The sequence below is a fragment of the Globicephala melas genome, chromosome 3 (genome assembly GCF_963455315.2).
Source record: "Globicephala melas chromosome 3, mGloMel1.2, whole genome shotgun sequence".
NCBI classification, from domain to species: Eukaryota; Metazoa; Chordata; class Mammalia; order Artiodactyla; family Delphinidae; genus Globicephala; species Globicephala melas.
Window position 1 is genome coordinate 72,848,784 of NC_083316.1, and position 26,801 is coordinate 72,875,584.

A 26,801-nucleotide genomic window follows, 5' to 3' on the forward strand; every position below is an offset into this window, starting at 1 on the left:
GTGCAAGCTGGAGTCCCTTACTGAGCACAGTCTAGTAGAAAGATAATGGCCGAGGGAGGGAACTGGGGGACAAGGTTGGGTGGGGAGCTGTTTGCAAAGACAAGTGAGAATAAACTGCTGAGTGACCGGCCCGAAACATGCGTTCCCAGCACTGCAGTGTTTTGCCCACTGCCCTGATGGGAGGAGGAAAAAGTGATGTGTGTAGAGAGATGGGGGAAGGGGAGAAACCGGTTGGGCAAGGGCTGGTTGTTGAACATAATCTAACGAATTTCAAAAGAAAATGTAATAAAAACCAGAGAAGAGATAATGTTCATAGACAAGAGCATTCTTGGCTTGGAATTTTTTCTTTTTAAAACCAGTGCTTTGTAGGCAGGGTGGAAATGAGCCCAGTCGAGGTCAGGTCGAGACCTTAAAAGAGAATACTATAAGGAGCAAGGAAGAGAAGCAAGTATAGTTTAATCAGTATATTTTGCTTTCTCCTGAACTGCTTTCTCTTCCATCTCTTAATTCGATAGCAACGAAAAACAATCAAGTTGCGAGGGAAAAACAAGGTTTGACCACTTCCTAGAAGGAAGAAAACGTCCTTTTTTGAGACACCACCTACCGCTAGATTTGCAGGGTATGACATGATTACAACACCTGTGTCCAGAGGATTAAGAATAGGATTCGGCCTAAAAAAGTATCCCCTTATAAAAGGCAGCATGACATAGTGTTTTAGCTGACATAATGTTTACAACAGCGTTGAAAAATCTTTGTTAGAAGTTAGTGAAGTGCAGAATGTTTTTTTAAAAAGCATGGTTTGTTATATAAATAGGGCTTAATTCTGTAAAGCTTTAATTTTAATTTTCAGCTTTGGACTGTTCAACATAATTCTCATTATACATCTTTCTTAAGGACAGGTACATTTGTCTCTTTACTGTGAACGTTTTGGTAACAAATTTCAGTGCTTTTGTAAAATCACACCGGGATTCAAGGCATAACAGCATAATTATCTAGATTTTTTTGCAATCAATGAAATTGCTTATAGGAGAGAAATATAGGGGAAAAGAATATGAATCTGGAAGTATATATACATAACCAAATACACTTTGGAAGATTCTTGGCTGTCTGTGTCTAAGCCGTTTTAGGTTCTTTTGTGCAGTGTATTTGGATAGGTTGAAACTATGAGTCACAATACATTGAGCTCGTTCATTGGTCTTGCTGGTTTTTTTGTTGTTTTTTTTAAAGAAATTAAATTTTACTTAGTTGGGTTTTAGTTGAAAGGCAGTATCTTGGAGTCAAGAGCATTGTATAAATTATATAGCGTATAAATATGCAAACTATTTAGACAGTTAATGGACAGGGTATTTACCTCTGATAGAGCTTAGATGGTTGTGCTTAAAACTGAATTTTTGTATTTGAGTGGGGAGAATAGTCTTTTTTTTTTTTTTTTTTCCTCTCTTGGATGACACCTGGTGGCTATTTTAGTTGTTCAAGTACTTGGGATCTTGTACTAGCTTTGTTAACAGATACTATTTGGGTTTTTTTCGCCACCTAGTGGTAAATTTGTTAAAGTGTTAGCGTTAAGGTCAAATATACTAACCATTCAAACAACTTTGGGTGTGGATTTAAAAGCACAGTTCACAATGATGCCTTTATTACCAAAGCTGTTTTAAATTATTAAGGGCTAGTGAACAATTGCTGAATTCTTCAGAATTTTTAGTAAAATCTCTCCAGTTGGAATATAACTTATTTTTGAAAAAATAAGAATCAGCTGTTTAAATCAAACTAGAATTCCATTTAACCAAAAACTTGAGATTTACTCGTAGTTTGGAAAATTGTTTAAGCACATTAAATGATTCAACCCTGTCACTCTATTACATTATTCCTTCTGTTTGAACCCTTTAGGATATTATAAATCATTATTTATTTTTCTACTTCTCTTTATTTTTTTTTTTACAATGTCTTCCTAAACACTTTAGTAACTGACAAGTTGCCAAGAAATTCTTATCCCCTATAATTTTTACTTAAGATCCTTCTCACTTACCCTAATTATCACCTTTCTTCTCTTTGGATTCAGTCATGTGACTATTTCTTAAACACCTAAACTTGAGTTTACTTGCTTCATTCTGTTTTCCTCCTCCTATTATTCAAACTATGAAAACATCAGAAACAAACAACCAACTCTGGCACCTCTAAATCCCTGCTTGTGTTTTCATTTCCATGAAAACACTTGGACTAAGTTTTGAATGTTTTCTCTCATGACTTTTATAACCTCCCCTTTTCAAGACTCCTTATCTAAATATCTACCCTGTAAACAGCTTGAAATGCTGTACTGTAGCCATTATTTGCGGCTTCTGGACTTGCTTTACTGGGCCTTTATTGTATTTTGCGTGAAATTGAAGCTGTTCATCTTTACCACCAAGGCTCTTTCCTACCACACCCCAGCCTACGTCTCATATGCCATCTCCTCCTACTCATCTGCTAACCCTCTCTACTGTCAAGTACATCTTCTGTCCCCTTTGTTAGCCTGTCTCCCCCTTGCCAACATGCAGTTACAAGCTGCTTTCCGTGCCCAGAACAGTATCCCACGGCTGTGTTGTCTCCCTCCTTCTGGCACAACTGAATAAAACTCTGACTAGGCAGAGTAACCAGTTCCCTCCCCTTTTTATAGCTGCTTCAGAACTTATATGGGAAGCTCTTCTTATGGTATTTGTTTCTTGGATTTTAAACTCCATGGCTGTTCCACCTTACTGTATAAAGGTTTAAACTCAATCTCAAGAACTCTGTCAAAAACAGACAAATGATAATTGCTATCACGGTATATAATACTGAGGCAACATGTGAAAATTACTGCCAAGTCTAGAGTTTTTCACATTATATCAAAATGCTCAGTATCATTAAAAAAAACCCAACAATCCATCTCAACTGAAAGTTTTGCTTTGTGGTTGTAAGAAAAACTGTATCAGCAGTCGAAACCTATTTCTTAAGGAAAAATATGAAATCCATGCTTACTCCTTATTTTAACTAACACCTGACAGGCTTGAGTGCTGTAGAACTAAGGGAGGTTTTGTTTGTTTGTTTTTTAAGTCTTAACTCTGCCTTTCAAGATTTTGCAACTCTGGCTCAACTCTAACATCTTCAAGATGCAGCAAATTTGACTTTGATGTGGAGATTAGAGGTAAGATTTGCTATACATAGTATTAGCAAAATGAGTAAGATTTGTTTTTTATGTTAATTTTATATATGTTTGTTACATTCTTTGTACTTAATACATGTTTTAATGTCTTGTGGATTTTGTGATAAAATTCAGTACCAAATTTGGTTTCTGTTTTCCATCGTTAAATAGTGTGGTATGTGTTATGTGAATGCCATTTAATCTTCTTATTTTTGATTTTCGATTTAATATAAAATCATTCGTAATTCTACTATTCACCCGGAGATGCCACTGTTAACATTTTGGTACATTTCCATCTAGATGTACAACTAAGAAAGAAAAGCATTACCAGTTAAGCAATGATAGTGCTTCTTATCAAGTACACTTTTTAAACTTTAAAAAAATTACATAAGCTTTAGGTGTATAGCATTATAATTTGACACCTGTACACATGACAAAGTGATCACTACCACAAGTCTAATTGCCATTCACCACCATCCCCTTCCCCATTTTCACCCACCCTCCAAACCCCCTTTCCCTCTGGTAACCACTAAGCTGATCTCTGTATCTATGAGTTTATTTTTATTTTATTTTGTTTGTTCACTTGTTTTGTCTTTTTAGATTCCACATATGAGTGAAATCATAAGGTATTTGTCTTTCTCCATTTGACTTATTTCACTTAGCATAATGCTGTCCGGGTCCATTCATGTCGTTGCGGATGGCAGGATTTCCTTCTCTTTTTATAACCAAGTAATAATCCGCTTTGTATATGTAACGCACCTTTATCCATTCATCCATCTATGGACACTTAAGTTGTATCCATATTTTGGCAATTATAAACAATTCTGCAGTGAATATGAGGGTGCACGTATCTTTTCAAATTAGTGGTTCCGTGTGCTTCGAGTAAATACACAGACATGGAATAGCTGGGTCATATGGTAGTTCTTAATTTTTTGAGGAATCTCCCTACTGGTTTCCACTGTGGCTGCACCAATTTACAGTTCCACCAACAATGTATGAGGGTTCCTTTTTCTTTGCATTCTCTCCAACATTTGTCATTTCTTGTCTCTTTGATAGTAGCCATGCTAACAGGCGTGAGGTGAGATCTCATTGTGGTTTTTGTTTGCGTTTCCTGATAATTAGGAAATTATCTGCCTGTTGGCCATCTGTATGTCTTCTTCGGAAAAATGTCTATTCAGACCCTCTGCCCATTTTTTAATCGGGTTGTTTGTTTTCTCGTTGTTGAGTCCAGTAGGCTATTTTGACAACAGATTTGATTAGTAGCTCCAAAGGTATAGTCTCTTTAATTAATTTGTAACACTTAGGCCCTGCTAAGTTAGATGAGTTGAAAAACTTTATTCATCCAGGCTCAAAGTGGCATCAGGCCTACAAGAAGGATCAGAAACGCTAAATTTCTTTTCTGAACTATTTTATGATTTTTGACCAGGCACAGCATTATGTAATGAGGGTAAAAGAATTCTAATTATAATAACTCATATTTTCTGATGGATATTGGGTTTTAGTGGCAAAGTATAATTGAAAGGAACGAGTTCTCAGTTTTTTACATAAAACTCATATTTGGCTAACTGGAATTTCATGTTCAATATCTTACTTGGAGAATTTTACCCTTCCAGTCATCTACATTTTTTCTTTTGATGTTGAGGATCATTATGAATGATTTAAAAAACCCAAAACTTGTTACTCACTGCCACTACCTTTTCAATACTGTTTAATGGAAGCATTTTACAAAGGTCTGCCATCTAAGGTTAGTTTTATTTATTGTGGTTAATTATTATTAATATCGTAATTTAAAAATTGTAAGAGAGAATTCTTGCTCCTCACCCATCTGTAATCAGCTCAGTTTTCATGTTACTTTCATTTCTGTTGTTGGGGAATTTTACTTGCTACCACACTGAAGAAGTAGCTATGATGAAGGAAGTGTTTCATGTGAAAAGCTGTAAGGAGGAGGGGCAATTTAAGTTTAAAAGTTTGCTGAGGACTCACTGTCTCCAGAATTTTACGAATTTCAAATGACCTTGTTTCAGGATTATGGAACAGGTTAGGTGATAGCTAAACCTTAAAATCACAGTTTCAGTCTATGACATAGTAAATTCATATGTGGATCATCAGCAATTAGCTTTATATTTTTCGTTTTTGTAACATAAACATCTTTGTAGTTCTTGTATAAACTTCTTAATACATTTCAGTGGAAACATGAGGCAACTAAAATTTTCTTCCTCAACTTGCTATAACATTTTGTGGTCATGTAAGAGTTTCAAATTATTTTGCTGCAGAGAATCTGATTGAAAGAAATTTAATGCTTTAATATTTTGGACTTTGAAACATATATGAAGGATTTTGTTGGCAGGGAGGTACACATGCTGTCGTGAAGATGTATAAAGCAAAGTATCCAAAGTGAAGAACAGAATTAAATCATGAATAATTTACAAATTAAAATAATACAGTGTGTCTTGGTTTTTAGAAAGTGGGAGTAGTGCTTAGATAAAGCCAAAACAATTTTGTAAGGTATGTGTTAAAAACAGAATTTGGAAGCTAGAGTAGATGCCCTTTTACCCAATACTTATAATGTCCAAATCATATCTTTTGCACTCTTAGAAATAAGGAACACTTAGTTCTACCAGTGAGCCACTTGAATAGGGAAACATCTTTTAACTTTAATTTGTCATTTATTATTATTATTATTTATTGCTATCATTTGAATCTGTTTTGGTGAAACTTGGTAAAAGCCCTCAGAAAGGTGAATGTGTAAGAAGAAATTGAGTTGAGCCCTGCCCCTCCCATAGGTCTTTCTGCAAATGAATAGGAGGGAGAAAACCTTTCAGAAAGGGTCACTTGATAGAAAACTAGCCAGTGGGAGATTATTGCAGGCAAACACTGGATTGTAAAATAGTCATGATCCTAAAGAGGATAAAGTAGGAAAGAACAAAAGACCCAAATGTTATTCTTTTTCTAGCACTAGCTTTTCTCAACCTCACAAAGCTTGATGATTTTGTTCTAATCATATATATATATATATATATATATATTTTTTTTTTTTTTTTTTTCTGTCTCTGCAATGATGGTAACTCCAAATGAAATGAAATGTTGGCCACTGGCTTGGAGACAGTGGTGGCCAATAGTTAGAGGGCAAAGCTGATTAAGTGAAATGCATAAAAATCACCAAAACACTGGTAAGAAAGACCCATCAGAGACTAGTGTGGGGCTGAAAGCCAAGAGATCTGTCTCCTGGTGGATATGGGGGACAGTGAAGGATGAGAGGAGAGTGGTGGTGGACAGGTAGTCCAGAGATGCCTCTGTGGTCAGACTCACGTTCAACGAATGGGCATGGCGCAGTCATGTCTGGTAATGACAGCAAGTCAAGCAGACTTTTCAGGGGACTGGGAAGCCTGGATGATAACAGAAGATGGGGGTGAGGATGGAGCAGTTTTTTCTTTTATAGCTGTGTGGCACATGCATACATTGGCCAAGAAGTCCAGAAACTACCAGGTTCACTGAGTGGGGTGTGTATGTGAGAAAGAGATCATCATTATAACAACCAGAATACTAGCATATCTTACAGCAGCCATTGTGCTTTCTACTCTTATTTGGTGTTTCTACTCTTATCTTATTTAGTCCTCTTAACAGCCCAATGAAGTGAATACTATTATATCCATTTTGTAAACAAGGAAACAAGCTTGGGATGATGAAGTAAGTTGTCCAAACGTATACAGTTGGTAAAAGGTGGTGCTAGGATTTGAACCTGTGCTCTTAAATCATTAGGCCATACTGCAAGCAAGTCAGTAGGCTTATTTGTTAATAACTCCTCCAAGAAGGCTCCTGTAACCATCCTTTCCTCCCCTAGTTTGGATTATATATTTCTCTTCTTTGTACACAGCACCTTTTAAGACCCTGTTCCTTAACAATCTTTTATATAGTTTGTACATTAATTGCCTCTTGCATAATACTCCAAGCCTCTCAAGGGCAGTCTCCATATCTTATCTAGTGCTCAAGCGTTAATCATTTTTATATTTCCAGCACTTAGCGTAGTGCCTGGCAAATAATACACGCTCAATAAGTATTTATTGATATGTGATATATTGATAATGGAGTGTTACCTTTAAGCAATTTTCCATTGTAAGATTGTAGAATCTTTTTTTTTTAACATACACATAGTAAAGTGCACAAATTGTAAATTTACAGCTTGATTTTTACTTATTTATTTAAATTTATTTATTATATTTATTTATTTTTGGCTGTGTTGGGTCTTCGCCGCTGTGCACGGGCTTTTCTCCAGTTGCGGTGAGCGGGGGCCACTCCTCGTTGAGGTGCGCGGGCCTCTCATTGCCGTGGCTTCTCCCGTTGCGGAGCGCAGGCTCTGAGTGCGCGGGCCTCAAGTAGTCGTGGCACTCAGGCTCAGCAGTTATGGCTCACGGGCTTATTTGCTCCACGGCATGTGGGATCTTCCCAGACCAGGGCTCGAACCCGTGTCCCCTGCACTGGCAGGCGGACTCTCAACCACTGCGCCACCAGGGAAGCCCCTATAAGATTGTAGAATCTTATGGGAAGTTTTCCCAGAGGACCACATGAGACTGAAGAATTAAAAATAAGATTTAAGTTTCAAACCATCATTTTATAAAAGTATGCCGATTGCCACAAGGTCACCATCATGATGTATTATCCAATACTAGTTAAAGCAAATAAGGATTACTATTTGCTAAAGTTTTATGGTTATAAAGTAATAATCATATTAAAATTCATATATCCTCTTTGGGCATTTTTCTACTTATATTACATTTGGTATATTGTTTACAACTGATGAACAAAGAGTCTTCCAGCCTGCTTTTGATTGCTTAGGAAAAATCCAGTTGTGTGCCACAGCAGAGAGCAAAATACAAGACTGTAAGAATTTGGGAAGTTAAATGAAACTTGTAATATTGTTTATCTGTATTTTAACAGTGTTTCACAGCTGACATTTAATAAAGTATTCTGAACAGATTTGCAAGTAGGTAATAGGTTTATTTCAAAGATTTCAATTATGTAATATTTTATTTGCTACATATATTTAGATTATGTATCGGTGATATCTCTCTTAGAAATAAAATCACTAAAAACATTTCTGAAGACAAACACTTCTTCATTCATACGTTTGGTAAATTCATCAGTCTGGTATGTGAAACCCTGGTCATTAAAAATATATATTATTTTAAAATGACTACATACATTGTTGACTCTTGACCAACTTGAGGGTTATAGGCACCAACCTTCCCCCTCCCCTGTGCATATAATCCGTGTATAACTTTATAGTCAGCCCTCCATTTCCCAGGTTCCTCCAAATCCAAGGTCCTGCAACCTCTGATTCAACCAACCCTAGGCAACCTTGGATAGCCTAGTACTCTAGTATGTATTTAGTGGAAAAAAATCCCCATATCCATGCAGTTCAAACCCATGTTGCTCAAGGATCACCTATATTTTTAAGTATGTTTTTATTTTTAAAAATAATGAAACAATTAGGTGGAAAATAGTGCAATTTTTGCTGTGGAGAAGCAGATTTTTATGCATTTATGACTTGAGATGTAACATTCTAGATGCTTGCAAGATATTACAAAGCATGAGCAATGGTTAGTACCGTGGATTAAATTTGTTTGTATAAATTTAACTCTGAAAATATGAATTACTTTTTCTTTAATAATGAAAAGAAAAGCTTTAGGGATGTGGTTAGTGTATTTATATGCTTTATTAAGCAAAGGGGATCTATGATTAAATCATATAATTAACAAAGATAAAACAATGATAGTTAAATTTAGAGAAAGTATAGTCAGTGAGTAGAAATATACAATCATGTAATTCTGAATTTTCACTTCTGGAAGACGAAACACAATATAAGGTAGAGAGCTTCAAAATACCCACATATTTTTCTTCACAATTATGAGACTCCAAAGAGCTTTAAATATATTATATTCAATGTCCAGTCTGTCAATGTAGGACTCATTAATTGTTACTGTTGAATGGTTATTCCTTTTTACAAGAGGGCTTTCTTTCCCAAAACAATGTTTAGTTATTAATAAACAACTCTTTAAGTGATTGAAAACATTGTTTTCCACAAATTTATATATTTGGCACTCATTGTTTTGTAATATGTTAAAAGTGTATTTTCTTATATATATATTTATATATTTGTGTGTATATATATACACACACACACACACACACACACACACACACACACACTATATTTGCTATACTATATATATGTAGAATTTGCCGTGGGGACTTACATGTGTTTATTCACTAGAAAGGAAGGAAAGAAATATCCCATTGCCTGAGCAGAGCTAATAGTTTCTGGTATTATTTCCCAGAAGATAACTTTCTGTAAGAACATGTGTTTTCTTTAAAAAAGTAAATAAAATTAAAAAGAACTCTAGCCTGCACGCAGCAAAGAAGACCCAACGCAGCCAAAATTTAAAAAAAAAAAAAAAAAACTCTATCATAGAGACTTGTGATATTTGTGTTAAGAAGAAACAATCTTTACTTGCTTGATAAATAGGGTACATAAAAAGATTAGGTATGAAAAGAAGACAGCTAAGGAGCTCTAGAGAGAAAAAATACGTTTGACTATTTACATAATTCTTAAAACATAAAATGATGAAGGTGGTGGGCTAAGCTCTTCATGCGCTTTATATCATTTGATCTTAACAACAATACAGTTATCCTTGTTTTACAGATGAGGAAATTGAGGCTTAGAAAGGTTGAGTAACTTGTTCAAGGTCACACCCTGAGTGGCAGAGTTATCTGTACAGAAATGCAGTTTAAGAGGGAATATAAACAAATAGTTACAATAGAGATATGTATGCAATAGACAGAGTTACTAGTAGGATTAGTATAGCGTTAGGGAGCATCTAGCAAATATAGTGAAGCCTGATCCAGTGTTCAGGCAGAGCTTTCCCAAAAGAGTTGAGATTCACTAGCGAGGAGAGGGAAATTGGGGGAGTGCTTAATGATCAAGCTAGAGAAGTAAACAGAGGCCAGATTTTCAGAACCTTACAGTGAGAACATTTATATTATGATTGTCCTGGTTGGGACACTTGAGAGTGAAAAGGAGGCCAATAATGTCTGTGTTGGTACAACAGAAATGAACAAAACCTGTTTGGGCAAACCAGGAATTCACTGAGATGAGGAACATGAGAAGGAGTGAGGATGATAGTGAATTTGTATTTGTTCAGTTTCATATTTGTTCATTTAAAATTTTTTTGATTTTTATAATTCTGAAACAATTAAAAATTGATAGAAAATTTCCAGGCATAAAAAAGTACAAAGACTTTTTTTCCTGAACCATTTGGAAGTAATTTGCCAGTATGCTGCTCCACTACCCCTGAATACTTTACTGTGTATTCCTATAAATAAGGACATTTGCCTACATAAACATAACACAACCGTGGAAATCAGGTCATTGACATTATACATGACTACCATCTACTCCACAAATCCCAATCAAGTTTGTTGTCTTAATACTATCCTTTAGAGCAAAAGGATACAGTTCAGAATCACCTGCTGCATATAGTTATCATGCCTCTTTAGTCTCCTTCAGTTGGGAGCAGCAAAACAATCTTTCCTGGTTTTTAATGACCTTGACATTTTGAAGATTACAGATCGGTTGTTTTATGGACTATACCTCTGGGCCTTTTCCAGCCTGGGTTCTGGAAGGGAATGAAACCCTAACATCCTAGAGCATCTATTGTATGAAAAAATTAACTTCTCTCAGTACACCTAAAACAGTATTAGTTATGAAGCATTCTTGAGAGAGTTGAGGAAATAGTCACTGTGTTCACAGGCTCAGCTGAAGAAAGCTAAATTATTAGATTTTGACAGGAATACCTCGAAAGTGATGATGTTTTCTTCTCATTGAACCCTATTAGATGACATACAATTTTGATTTGTCCCATTACTAATGGTCACTTGATTAAGGATGTGTCTGTCAAGATTCTTAACAATGAAGTTTTTTTTTTTTTTTTTTTTGGTAACTAGTAAGTATTTTGCAGGGAAGTTCTTTGAGACTGCAAGTATATCATTCCTAATCAAACTTTCAGTATACTCATTTATTTATTTGTAGTACTATTGGGCCTTAATTCATTGCTATCATTATTTATCTTGATGTTCAAATTGTGCCCAATTTAGCTACAGGAAACCCCTTCCAGGTAGCTTGTGTGTCTCTTGACATGTTTCCATCACTTTTTGACTACTTTCTTTCTTTCTGGTACAAGATATTAACAAGTTTATCTTGTACTTTCCCTACCCTAGCCCTGGAATCAGCCATTTTAGACCTGAGTCTTTTTAGTGGCGAATAATATTTAGAAGACAGGATCTGGGCACTAGGTGTGCTCTTTGCTTTTGGAGTATGGTGCTTGAAGGCTCAGTGAAGAGAGCTAGGACATATATGCATGTATATATGAATGTATGTATACACCTTTGCATTATATCTATCTATCTGGCCATGAATGTACACTGATACCATTAGTTCTAATCTAGTACCTCAGAGTTTCTTCTAATTATCTTCCTTTACATATATGTTACCCCCCTTTTTTTTTTTTTTGCGGTACGCGGGCCTCTCACTGTTGTGGCCCCTCCCGTTGCGGAGCACAGGCTCCAGACGCGCAGGCTCAGTGGCCATGGCTCATGGGCCCAGCCGCTCTGCGGCATGTGGGATCTTCCAGGACCGGGGCACGAACTCGTGTCCCCTGCATCAGCAGGTGGACTCTCAACCACTGCGCCCCCAGGGAAGCCCTACCCCCTTTTTTGATGCTGAGAAACCTGGCTCCCTTTGGCCTTATTAGATTTACTTGTTTAGCCAATCTCCCTGTATGTAATCAATCTCTCCTTTCCACTGCCATCCCTTCTCCCATATAGATGCACTTTTCTCCTGTGTGGGCTCTGTTATCCACATCAGACTGCCCCTCTACATGGATGTATCCTCACCCTACTCAGGCTGGGCCTCTCCACACTGGACTGACCTTTCTGTGATGCTGTCTTCACCCTGTACCAGGTGGGCTCTGACTCGCATGCTGCCATTGTTTCTTCTTCCTGGGCCCTTCCTTCCACAAGCAGGGCAGATATACAACTACTTTAATTTAGTTGTGAATGAGAAGAGAAAGGGCAGTAGCTAAAAGGTGACTCATTCAGGAAAGAATTGTTTTTTTATAAGATGCCCATCTGGAGGGTAAGTTTAAAGATATATCAATAGAAGAGACAGAGATAATTGATAAAGCTGCTTCTCTCAGAAGGTAGAAAAGAATGGGATCTAAGAGCGTAATCCTAAGGATTAGTTTTAAGTATGAGAAAAGACCATGTTCCCACTCCAGCAGAGACCAGGAGGGAAGAATGGGTTTAATACAGGTTTGTTTGAGAGTTTCCTGCCTGGGAGAGGAGTAAATTTCCATCCTATGGCTTTTACTTTCTCTGTATGGACATTCTTGAGAAGGAGTCATTTACTTGGAGATTTGAGGAGAGTGGAGAAGGTTCTAAAATCACTGTGGAAAATGAGAAGTGAAATGAGCAAAAACACAGGAAGATTTCTGTGTGGCATGGAAAATCTGACTGAAAATAGAAACTGAAAATGAGTGAAGACACTAACCCAAACGGTTGCAGTATTTTCTCCAGCAGTCCCAGCACTAGGAGTGGAGAAGGCAGTTTTTATCAGGCAAACAGTTAAATAGAAAGACATGGTGCAAGTAAGTTGAGGATATTGGCTAGAGAGAGGTTGACATGAAGGAAATGAATATTGAATGTTGAATAGTTCTTTTGTAAAGAAAAATTTATTGAAGTGTAGTTGATTTACAATGCTGTGTTAGTTTCAGGTGTACAGCAAAGTGATTCAATTATATATATAATTATGTATATTTAGATTCTTTTCCATTATATGTGATTACAAGATACTGAGTATAGTTCCCTGTGCAACAAGTATGTCCTTGTTGGTTATCTATTTTATATACAATAGTGTGTATATTTTAATCCAAAGCTCTTTTAATTTATCCCTCCCTCTCTTTTCCCTTTGGTAACCATAAGTGTATTTTCTGTGTCTGTGAGTCTATTTCTGTTTTGTAAATAAGTTCATTTGTATCATCATTTTAGATTCCACATACAAGCGATATCATATGATATTTGTCTTTCTCTGTTTGACTTACTTCACTTGGTATGATAATCTCTAGGCCCATCCATGTTGCTGCAAATGGCATTATTTCATTCTTTTTTATGGCTGAGTAATAGTCCATTGTATATATATTACCACATCTTCTTTATCCTGAAATTAATAGTTCTTTAAACTGTTAGAAAAGTAAGGAAAGAAAGGAGGGTTCTGGAATAGGGACAGTAGATGGGTCATGCCTATCCCAAGGTCCTTGTGTGATTTGGTCCCAAACAGTAAGAAACCAACTCTGTCTAACTTAAAGGTATGTGTGTAGAGGTGGGAAGGGAAAGGATTTATTATATGTATATTGAGTAACTCACAGAATTTAAAATCAGGCTGAACAATCATGCCTCAAAGATACAGGAAGCATGCAGCTTTGGTGTTAGAGGTTTTAGGAATCTGCTCTATCATCATTTATTCTTATGTTACTGCTCAGGATTCAAATACTGAGGGAAAGGTTAAAGTTTCATGGCTTTGCTTGGGTCAGCTAGGTGGTTGAGGGTTCTACCAAGACTGCCTGAAATGGGATAGGGGTAGTTCCTCAAAAGAAAACAAAGGTGCTGTTAAGAGAAGGAGGAGAATGGATGCTATGCCGGCAAAAACAAAAGATGTTCAGCACTAGTAGATTGCATGTGTGGTATTGAATTTACGCAGGATAAAGCATGATTTGATACAGAAGGGAAGATGATGAATAAAATACTAATCCTTGTTTTTTTTACTTTTATTTTCCTTAATCACAAAAATAATAAATGTACATAGTAAAAATAATTAAAGATATCTCCTTTTCCCCAAGTCTTTTGTGACTGTGTAACAATGACCAAGATATGACAGCAAAGGGGAGAACTGGGTAGAAGGTGATAGATTGATTTGAAAGTCATGGCTTGAACATTTTCTGTGGTTCAGGTCTGTCAGGTGTACTGTGGATAGGAAAGTGCATAATGAGAGTTTGGTCTCTTGCTCATAAGTTAAAGTACAAAGCAGTGCATTGAAAACTTTAAAGTCAATACAAATCCAAAGTTGGTTTTACTAAAAATGTCTCCTTTTGGAAAAGACATAAGTAAGTATGTGTCTTCAACTTATATGATAAAATAAATTTATATGATTTTTTATTCTTTTAAAATCTCCTTCCATAAACCCTACATTTAAGAATTGACTTTAAAAAAAAAAAAAAAGAATTGACTTCTTTTTTATCTTTGTTCTTTTTATTCATTATTTTTGAGACAATGCGTAACCTCCTTTCCCCCCTAAAACAACCCCTCCCAGCTTGCTTTCAGAAGTCGACATTTTCATGCAAACAGTTTATTGAGTAGACTCTACATTGTGCATATTAACACAGTAATGTTTTTATTTTTCCCCAATCACAATTCCCGATAGTGCTATATAGAATCTCCCAAGACAATTTCTTGGGTACATTCCACAACTTTCTCATCACTTTCAGTTATTAAAAAAACAAAGCAGAACCAGACTAATTTCACTCCAGTGTAAAAATCCAATCTCAAATCTGATTCAAATGTAATCCTCTCAATTCCCTCTACTAGCATCTAACTCCTTTGTTGGGGAGGAGGAATATGAGAGATGGCACGGGTTGCTTACTGGAGATGAAGAGTGCCCCTCCCCACAAGACTACATGATTCTGTTGCTGCTGGTATTCTTTGAGGATGTGGTGGTCTCCTCATAACTTTGTGCAATTTTTAGAGTTGTTTAGCTTCACCTTGGGTCACCTGCAGAGGGGGCACCCATGTCTTCCTGTAGTCTTGCCTTTGGTCCACATCCCAACCATTTCTCCTCTCTTCTTTACATTCCTTCATATGGTGTCAAATATGGTAGTTCTCGTCTGTACCCTCTGAAAGACGAGGAGACCTGGAATGGGTTGGAGGTTTTCTCACCTTCTTCTTAAGTTCCCTATAACATGGTCTCTTTTTGTTCCACTTTCCTGGGCTCAGACAGTAAGTCCTCTTCCTTCAAAATCTCCAGAAAAGAAGCAGGCACAATTCTTGGTGTTCACATATGTTCCCAAATTCCAAAGGACACAAGTCAAATTCTCCCCCAGACTCTCCCACGGGGCTCACTGCACTTTGAAGGCAGGCATCAGGTTGGTCTCTAGGTACCTGACTCTGCAAGTCTTCAGCCAGGTAGCAGGCTGTCAACCTTCCCTCTTTGCCAGTACTCACTTTCTGTTTTCCATTGAAACTCCATGCTCCCTTGGCTTCTGGAGGGTTGATGGGAAATACCTTTCGGCTGACCTAGGACTGAGATGTTGATTGGGAGGAGCAGAGGTGGTTCTGAGTTAGTCCTTCAGGAGGTTTTTGGCCCCAGTGGTTGGAGAAGCCTTTTTTTTCTACTTTCAAATTTTATTTATTTCTACAGCAGACTCTTATTAGTTATCTATTTTATACATATTAGTGTCAATTATATGATATATGTCAATCCCAATTCATCCCACCCCCCCACTCCCCCCCTGCTTTCCCCACTCGGTGTCCATACATTTGTTCTCTACATCTGTGTCTCTATTTCTGCCTTGCAAACCGGTTCATCTATACCGTTTTTCCAGATTCCACATATATCCGCTAATAAAAGATATGTGTTTTTCACTTTCTGACTTACTTCACTCTGTATGACAGTCTCTGGGTCCATCCACATCTCCACAAATGACCCAATTTCGTGCCTTTTTATGGCTGAGTAATATTCCATTGTATATATGTACCACATCTTCTTTATCCATTCATCTGTCGATGGGCTTTAGGTTGCTTCCATGACCTGGCTATTGTAAATAGTGCTGCAGTGAACATTGCGGTGCATGTGTTTATTGAATTATGGTTTTCTCTGGGTATATAGTGGGATTGCTGGGTCATATGGTAATTATATTTTTAGTTTTTTAAGGACCCTCCATACTGTTCTCCATAGTGGCTGTATCAATTTACATTCCCACCAACAGTGCAAGAGGGTTCCCTTTTCTCCACATCTCCCCAGCAATTGTTGTTTGTAGATTTTCTGATGATACCCATTCTAACCAGTGTGAGGTGATTACCTCATTGTAGTTTTGATTTGCATTTCTCTAATAATTAGTGATGTTGAGGAGCTTTTCATGTGCCTCTTGTCCATCTGTAGGTCTTCTTTGGAGAGATGTCTATTTAGGTCTTCTGCCCATTTTGGGATTGGGTTGTTTGTTTTTTGACTATTGAGCTGCACGAGCTTTCTATCCTGTTCCATTGATCTATATGTCTGTTTTTGTGCCAGCACCGTACTGTCTTGATTACTGTAGCTTTCTGGTATAGTCTGAAGTCAGGGAGTCTGATTCCCCCAGCTCCGTTTTTTTTTTTTCCCCTCAAGATTACTTTGGATATGTGGGTTATTTTGTGTCTCCATACAAATTTTAAGATGTTTTGTTCTAGTTCTGTAAAAAATGCCATTGGTAATTTGCTAGGGATTGCATTGAATCTGTAGATTGCTTTGGGTAGTATAGTCATTTTCACAATACTGAGTCTTCCAATCCAAGAAGGTATCTCTCCAGGTATCTCTCCATCTGTTTGTGTCACCTTTGATTTCTTTCATCAGTGTCTTATAGTTTTCTGAGTACAGGTCTTTCACCTTCTTAGGTAGGTTTATTCCTAGGTATTTTATTCTTTTTGTTGCAGTGGTGAATGGGATTGTTTACTTAATTTCACTTTCTGATCTTTCGTTGTTAGTGTATAGGAATGCAAGATATATCTGTGCATTAATTTTGTATCCTGCAAATTTACCAGATTCATTGATTAGCTCTAGTAGTTTTCTGGTGGCATCTTTAGGTTTTTCTAGGTAGTGTATCATGTCACCTGCAAACAGTGACAGTTTTACTTCTTCTTTTCCAATTTGTATTCTTTTCCTTTTTTTTCCTTCTCTGATTGCCATGGTTAGGACTTCTAAAACTATGTTGAATAATAGTGGCAAAAGTGGACATCCTTGTCTTGTTCCTGATTTTAGAGGAAATGCTTTCCATTTTTCACCATTGAGAATGATGTTTGCTGTGGGTTTGCCGTATATGGCCTTTATTATGTTGAGGTAGGTTCCCTGTATGCCCACTTTCTGGAGAGTTTTTATCATAAATGGGTGTTGAATTTTGTCAAAAGCTTTTTCTGCATCTATTGAGATGATCATATGGCTTTTATTCTTCAACTTGTTAATATGGTGTATCGCATTGATTGATTTGTGTATACTGAAGAATCCTTGCATCCCTGGGATAAATCCCACTTGATCACAGTATATGATCCTTTTAATGTGTTGTTGGATTCTGTTTGCTAGTATATTGTTGAGGATTTTTGCATCTATATTCATCAGTGATATTGGTCTGTAATTTTCTTTTTTTGTAGTATCTTTGTCTGGTTTTGGTATGAGGGTGATGGTGGCCTCGTAGAATGAGTTTGGGAGTGTTTCTTCCTCTGCAATTTTATGCAAGAGTTTGAGAAGGATGGGTGTTAGCTCTTCTCTAAATGTTTGATAGAATTCACCTGTGAAACTGTCTGGTCCTGGACTTCTGTTTGCTGGAAGGTTATTTTTTTTTGGGGGGGGTACGTGGGCCTCTCACTGTTGCGGCCTCTCCCATTGTGGAGCACAGGCTCCGGACGCACAGGCTCAGCGGCCATGGCTCACGGCCCAGCCGCTCCGCGGCATGTGGGATCTTCCCGGACCGGGGCACAAACCCGTGTCCCCTGCATCAGCAGGCGGACTCTCAACCACTGCACCACCAGTGAAGCCCCTGCTGGAAGGTTTTTAATCACAGTTTCAATTTCATTACTTGTGATTGGTCTGTTCATACTTTCTGTTTCGTCCTGGTTCAGTTTGGAAGGTTATACTTTTCTAAGAATTGGTACATTTCTTCCAGGTTGTCCATTTTATTGGCATAGAGTTGCTTGTAGTAGTCTCTTAGGATGATTTGTATTTCTGTGTTGTCTGTTGTAACTTCTCCTTTTTCATTTCTAATTTTTTTGATTTGAGTCCTCTCCCTCTTTTTCTTGATGAGTCTGGCTAAAGGTTTATCAATTTTATCTTCTCAAAGAACCAGCTTTTAGTTTTATTGATATTTTCTATTGTTTTCTTTGTTTCTATTTCATTTATTTCTGCACTGATCTTTATGATTTCTTTCCATCTACTAACTTTGGGTTTTGTTTGTTCTTCTTTCTCTAGTTCCTTTAGGTGTACGTTTAGATTGTTTATTTGAGATTTTTCTTATCTTGTGAAGTAGGATTGTATTGCTATAAACTTCCCTCTTAGAACTGCTTCTGCTGCATCTCATAGGTTTTGGATCGTCGTGTTTTTGTTGTCATTTGTCTTTAAGTATTTTTTGATTTCCTATTTGAATTTTTCAGTGATCTCTTGGTTATTTAGTAACGTATTATTTAGCCTCCATGTGTTTGTGTTTTTTCTTTTTTTTCCCCTGTAATTTATTTCTAATCTCATAGCATTGTGATCAGAAAAGATGCTTGATATGATTTCAATTTCATTAAATCTTTTTTTTTTTTTTTGTGGTACGTGGGCTCTCACTGTTGTGGCCTCTCCCATTGCATAGCACAGGATCTGGACGCGCAGGATCAGTGGCCATGGCTCATGGGCCCAGCCGCTCCGTGGCATGTGGGATGTTCCCGGACTGGGGCACGAACCCGTGTCCCCTGCATTGGCAGGTGGACTCTCAACCACTGCGCCACCAGGGAATTCCCAGTTTTCTTAAATTTACCAAGGCTTGATTTGTGACCCAAGATGTGTTCTATCCTGGAGAATGTTCCATGTGCACTTGAGAAGAAAGTGTAATCTGCTGTTTTCGGATGGGATGTCCTGTAAATATCAGTTAAATCTATCTGGTCTTTTGTGTCATTTAAAGCTTCTGTTTCCTTATTAATTTTCTGTCTGGATAATCTGTCCATTGGTGTAAGTGAGGTGTTAAAGTCCCCCACTATTATTGTGTTACTGTTGATTTCCTCTTTTATAGCTGTTAGCATTTGCCTTATGTGTTGAGGTGCTCCTGTGTTTGGTGCATATATATTTATAATTGTTATATCTTCTTCTTGGATTGATCCCTTGATCATTATGTAGTGTTCTTCCTTGTCTCTTGTAACATTCTTTATTTTAATATGTATTTTATCTGATTTGAGTATTGCTACTCCAGCTTTCTTTTGATTTCCATTTGCATGGAATAGCTTTTTCCGTCCCCTCACTTTCAGTCTGTATGTGTCCCTAGGTCTGAAGTGGGTCTCTCGTAGACAGCATATATATGGGTCTTGTTTTTGTGTCCATTCAACAAGCCTGTATCTTTTGGTTGGAGCATTTAATCCATTCACATTTAAGGTAATTTTTGATATGTATGTTCTTATTACCATTTTCTGAATTGTTTGGGGTTTGTTTTTGTAGGTCCTTTTCTTCTCTTGTGTTTTCCACTTAGAGACGTTCCTTTAGCATTTGTTGTAGAGGTGATTTGGTGGTGCTGAATTCTCTTAGCTTTTGCTTGTCTGTAAAGCTTTTGATTTCTCTGTCGAATCTGAATGAAATCCCTGCCGGGTAGAGTAATCTTGGTTGTAGGTTCTTCCTTTCATCACTTTACATGTATCGTGCCACTCCCCTCTGGCTTGTAGAGTTTCTGCTGAGAAATCAGCTGTTAACCTTATGGGTGTTCCCTTGTATGTTATTTGTCATTTTTCCCTTGTTGCTTTTAATAATTTTTCTTTGTCTTTAATTTTTGTCAATTTGATTACTATGTGTCTCAGTGTGTTTCTCCTTGGGTTTATCCTGCCTGGGACTCTCTGTGCTCCTTGGACTTGGGTGGCTATTTCCTTTCCCACGTTAGGGAAGTTTTCGACTATAATCTTTTAAAATATTTTCTTGGGTCCTTTCTCTCTCTCTTCTCCTTCTGGGACCCCTATACTGTGAATGTTGGTACATTAAATGTTGATCCGGAGGTCTCCTGGGTTTTTTTCTTTTCCTTTCATTCTTTTTTCTTTATTCTCTTCCATGGCAGTGAATTCCACCATTCTGTCTTCCAGGTCACTTATCCGTTCTTCTGCCTCAGTTATTCTGCTATTGATTCCTTCTAGTGTATTTTTCATTTCAGTTATTGTACTGTTCATCTCTGTTTGTTTGTTCTTTAATTCTTCTAGGTCTTTGTTAAACATTTCTTGCATCTTCTCTGTCTTTGTTTTGCCTCCATTCTTTTTCCGAGGTCCTGGATCATCTTCACTATCATTATTCTGAATTCTTTTTCTGAAGGTTGCCTATCTCCACTTCACTTAGTTGTTTTTTTCTGGGGTTTTATCTTGTTCCTTCATCTGGTACATAGTCCTCTGCCTTTTCATTTTGTCTGTCTATCTGTGAATGTGGTTTTTGTTCTACAGGCTGCAGAATTGTAGTTCTTCTTGCTTCTACTGTCTACCCTCTGGTGGATGAGGCTATCTGAGAGGCTTGTGCAAGCTTCCTGATGGGAGGGACTGGTGGGGGTAGAGCTGGCTGTTGCTCTGGTGGGCAGAGCTCAGTAAAACTTTAATCCACTTGTCTGCTGATTGGTGGGGCTGGGTTCCCTCCCTGTTGGTTGTTTGGCCTGAGGCGACCCATTACTGGAGCCTACAGGCTCTTTGGTGGGGCTAATCATGGACTATGGGAGGATCACACCAAGGAGTACTTCCCAGAACTTATGATGCCAGTGTCCTTGTCCCCAAGGTGAGCCACAGCCAACCACTGCCTCTGCAGGAGATCCTCCAACACTAGCAGGTTGGTCTGGTTCAATCTGTGGGGTCACTGCTCCTTCCCCCTGGGTCCTGATGCACATGCTACTTTGTGTGTGCCCTCCAAGAGTGGAGTCTTGTTTCCCCCAGTCCTGTCAAAGTCCTGCAATCAAATTCTGAAAGTCTGATTCTCTGGGAATTCCTCCTCCTGTTGCCGGACCCCCAGGTTGAGAAGCCTGACATGGGGCTCAGAACCTTCACTCCACTGGGTGGACTTCTGTGGTATAATTGTTCTCCAGTTTGTGAGTCACCCACCCAGAGGTTTTGGGATTTGATTTTTTTGTGATTGTGCCCCTCCTACCATCTCATTATGGCTTCTCCTTTGTCTTTGGATGTGGGGTATCTTTTTCAGTGAATTCCAGTGTCTTCCTGTCAATTATTGTTCAGCAATTAGTTATGATTCTGGTGCTCTCACAAGAGGGAGTCTGGAGAGGCCTTTAAAAGCATGAAATCCTTGTGCCTTTTTGTCATCATTTTTCTGCCAGAATAACTAATTTCAAGACAACAGAAAAAGTTCCATTCAACATTCTATTATTATAAAACTAAAGTAAATGATAACCTTTATTCTTATTTGATTCTGCAGTTTACAATGAAAAGAAAAAAAAAACACACAAACTCTAGCCCATAGGATATGGCAAACCAGATCTTTTCAGTGCCTAAGATTTTTAGTTAGGCATGTTTAAAGTACCATTGATTTTCCACAGTCATCAGAAATATTATTAATGAATAATATTATAGTTGTTTTGTCTGACTTCCTATTGGAATATGGCAGGTATAAGAGGGGTCAATGAGGGAGAGAAGTTAGGCCTATTATTAATCACTGGTCAGTTAAGAATATAGATCAGAACAATGTTTAACTATTTTTATTAGAAGGGCTTTGAATATAATAAGTAGAATTGGCGTCAGTTAAAAAAAATAAATAGATCTTCGCTTAGACCTTTGAAAGACACTTTTTTATTTAAGTAGATGTTAAAATGTACTTGTTAATCTTACACCTCATAGTCCCCTTAAGAGAGGTTTGAATAAAGAAGTATTTTAGGTTCTGGCTTAAATATGAAGATGATTTTTAGTGTTCCCAGTGGCCAACAAATATAATGATTATCATTCCCAGAATGGTACTGTCTTCAGACTGTCTCAGCTGAATTCTTTCTGAGTGACATTTCTGTTATCCATATCGTTCTTGTTAAGGATTCAATAATGACTAGGTTAATTAGAGATAGGTAATCTTATCTTATATTAATCATCCTTTTGTCAGAATAAATTAACCTTTTTAGCTTCTATTTTGTGGAATTCCCAGCCTCTGCAGACTCTCTTCTTGAGGCATTAGTCTCATAAAATTTTAAACTCATTTGAATTTAGAAATACCCATTACTGATAGAGTTATTACACTTGATAATCAGAGCTTTACTCTGAGATCACTGAAGGTAAGCCTAGTTCATGCACCTCACAGCCTTGTTCCTTCCTAGATGTGTGATCTGGGGAAATTCAGTGATCATCTCTGAGTCTTCATTTCCTGACTCAGAGAATAAGGATAATTATAGCCACCTCAAGTTGTGGAGATCAAATGGGATAACACCTACAGTAGATTCTTAATGCCCTGCTGAAATGTTTGAGATTATTTTGAAATGTGATCAAGTCAGAGGACTTTACTTTTTCCAGTGTTGGTGTTAACTAACCCCTGATATCATGGAGTCTTTTTCACTGGATCCCCTGTATCATTGGCAGGGAGAAAAATCATGGTAAAATGTTGTGTGAGAGAGTATTCTGACCACTTGTGGCTCCCACAATTCTTTGGTATGTGTGTGGTCCAGGGAGCAAATGTGTCAGTCCATCAAAGATTAGAGCTTGGGCCATCTGTGGTAGAGGTCCATGACACCCTGTGACAAACACACTGAAAACTAGCATGCATTGAAATAAATCTATTAACAATGTACATATAAGTTCATCTGCTTTTAAAAGACAGAATTTGCAGTGAATTTCATCAGAGGTAGTTTGGGATATATTGAAATATTTGGCTTTAATTAGAAAGCAGGAAAATATATCAGAACTAGATTCCGTTTGGAGAGGATTTGTTTATCCTTCTCATCTTGAGTTTGAGCCCCAAATCCTAAGTTTTGACTAGTTCTTAAATGTTTCTCCCAATTTGGGTAGAGCCTTTGGCCTATTTAGATGTAGATGAAACTTAGTTCATGTTAGACAAGAGGGATGGTGGCCCATGCATATCAGGACCCACCAAAATGAAGAGCAGGGGCAAATAATGCTGTGTGTGTAGACAGAGGGTCACCACTAGTGGGTAAATGAGTACTTCATGAGGTGGAGGAAATCCCATTCGTTGGAGTTTCTCTTGGGCAAAGAATGTATGTATTTAGAAAAAAATGCTTTGATAAACTACTTGGGAGTAGTTGTCAGAACCCGCCTTCCTCCCCCTACCATTAAGGGAGCATCATTGCCTTCCACATAGGGCCCTTTGTTTTGGTCACTTCCCTAAAGAGTTGGTAAGTAGGTTTGGAGGTAGAATTTAGGAGAGGGCTGAGTTCTGGGGTATATTTGAGGAGAATGGAATATGAGTTTCTGAGGAATACTGGGAGGAGTGAAGAGCCAGCTTACCGGACCCTTTAGAGAAGGAGTAAAGGGAAGTAACCACTAGGTTAAAAGAAAGACTTTGAAAAACAAAAATGTTTAATGAGGGATTTTTAAAATTAATTTTTTAAATAGAAGATAGAAACACATGTTTCAGCAGAAGTATAGAAACACGGACTATAAAGTTTCCTTAATATCCTGGTACCTCAGTGCTCACCCCTCTCTCCACCAGCTAACCACTGTTATTGTTTTTTTATGTAAGCTTTAAAATTTCTTTACACACATAAAAGCAAATATGAATATTGCTTTTTATTTTCCTTCTGTGCTTTTTTTAAACACCGAATTTAGCTTACTACATACATTGTTCTGTACCTTAATTTTTTCTCATTATACTGTATATTTTGGACATCTTTCCTATCACCACATAGAGAGCTTTTTAATTCTTTTTATTGTCTCACTGTATTCCATTTTATTGATATATCATAATTAATTGAACCTATTTGTGGACATTGGGTTATTTCCAATGGTTTGAATTTACAATATTGAGTACACTTATATAGAGCTTATTTTGCATTAGCACATGCATACCCACAGAATAAATTTCCAGTGTTGGTATTGTTGGACAACATATATGATATATGCAGTTGGAATTTTGATTGACATTGCTACATTTCCCTCTTAAGGAGTTGTACCAATTTATACTCCCGACAGAAATAAATGAAAGTTCCTGTTTTCCCAAATCTTTGCCAGCACAATATATTGTCAGACTTTTACATTTCCACAAATCTGGTAGGTAACAAATGGCATCTTGGTGTCTAGGTTCAATTCTCAAGTTCAATTTTTCAAAAATTTCAAGCTATCTCAAACTTATAGAAAAGTTGCAAGTACAAAAAACTTTTTTTCCCTATTTAAGAGTAAGTTGCCAACATGATATCCCTGCACTCTGGAAAACTTTAGGGTATATATTTTACAAACAAATACATTCTTTTTGTAACCAAAATAAAGGCATCAATCTCAGGGCATTAGCTTTGATACATTACTACCATCTAACCCTCAGACTCCATTTATGTTTTGCTCATTATCTGTAATACGTTCTTTATGGCAAAAATATCCAGTGAGAATCATGTGTTGTGCTTAGCTGCTGGGAGTCTTTAACCTCTTTCAATCTGAAATGGTTCCTTCTGTTTTCTTTACCGTGATACTTTTAAAATTATAGGGTAGATATTTTGTAAAATTTCTCTTAATCTGGGTTTGCCTGATGTTTCCTTTTGACTCAATTCAGATTATACATCTTTGGCAGGGATATCACAGAAATGATGCTGTGTTCTCATTGTAACCTATCAGATGGTGTATAATTTTTTTTTAAATTAATTAATTAATTTTTGGCTGTGTTGGGTCTTCGTTTCTGTGCGAGGGCTTTCTCTAGTTGTGGCAAGTGGGGGCCACTCTTCATCGCGGTGCGCGGGCCTCTCACTATCGCAGCCTCTCTTGGTGCGGAGCACAGGCTCCAAACGCGCAGGCTCAGTAGTTGTGGCTCACGGGCCTAGTTGCTCCACGGCATGTGGGATCCTCCCAGACCAGGGCTCGAACCCGTGTCCCCTGTATTAGCAGGCAGATTCTCAAACACTGCGCCACCAGGGAAGCCCAGATGGTGCATAATTTTGAATTATTGTATTAATGATGATGTTCATTCTGGCCATCTGATTGAAGTCATGGCTGCTAGGATTCTCCACTGTAAATTTAGTCTTTTCTTTTTGTAATAGGTAATGTTTTGTGGTAGGGTACTTTGAAATTATGTAACTATCTCTTTCAGTATTAAAATTTTGATTTATTAATTTGTTTCTTTTAGTTATATCACTATGGACTTATTAGTTTCTATTATGTTCAATGAATTATAATCTTTTATTATCATTATTTATTTTGTTGGTCAAATTATCCTAGATTTGGTCAGTGGGAGCTCTTTAAAGCTGGCTCCTCTGTCCTTTTGACTTATTTCCATCATTCTGTGAGCATTTCCTTATATTCTGATTCAGAGAGATGTCCCAGGGTCATCTTGTACTTTTTCTGACCCGGACTTGGAATTATTATTATTTTTTTTCTTTTTTTTTTCGGACTTGGAATTATTAATTTCTTCAAGGAAGCTTTTAGTGGAGAATGGTGTTTGGAAGTCAAGATCTGGCGTTAGGTGTGCTCCTTCCTATTGGGGTGTCTCTGTTCCCAGGCCCTCTTAATAAACAGACACATATTTACATCTATATTTGTTTATTTACTTCTATATTAAAATTATGAGTCTATACCATACCTTCATATACCTATACCACACCACATGATTGATTTTAGTTTTCTCCCTTTCCATATTTTTAATTCCCTTCTCTGACAGTGAGAAAGCTAGCTCACGTTATCCTTACATATTTACTTACTTGATCGTTCCCCTGTGTGTAACGCATCTCACATCACTGCCTCTCTCCCACATAAAGACTTCCTACACTCCACGTGGGCTTTTTGTTTCCCCTTCCATATTCCCTCCCCCCATCTCCTGAGGAAGTTCTCTTCACTCCTCATTGGCTCCTCAAGCTTCTTGGTGTAGTTTTTTTTTTTTGTCCTATAAATTTATTTATTTATTTATTTATGGCTGCGTTGGGTCTTTGTTGCTACACGTGGGCTTTCTTTAGTTGTGGTGAGTGGGGGCTACTCTTCGTTGCGGGGCGCAGGCTTCTCATTGCAGTGGCTTCTCTTCTCTTGTTGCGGAGCATGGGCTCTAGGTGTGTGGGCTTCAGTAGTTGTGGTGCATGGGCTCAGTAGTTGTGGCTCGCAGGCTGTAGAGTTCAGGCTTTGTAGTTGTGGTGTACGGGCTTAGTTGCTCCGTGGCATGTGGGATCTTCCTGGACCAGGGCTTGAACCCATGTCCCCTGCATTGGCAGGCAGATTCTTAGCCACTGTGCCACCAGGGAAGTCCCTTGGTGCAGTTTTAATTTATATTCTTTTTGTTGTAGTTAGGCTGAGCAATTTTTAATGAAGAGTACCAATATAAACCCTATCTTCATTTCCCATACAAAATGTTCAGTAAAATCAACATTGCCCAATAGTATTTTTGTATGAGTGAATTATTTAGTAGTTCTTGAATCAGAGCTGAGTTTTATGTTCAGCTGCACAGAGTGAGTACAAT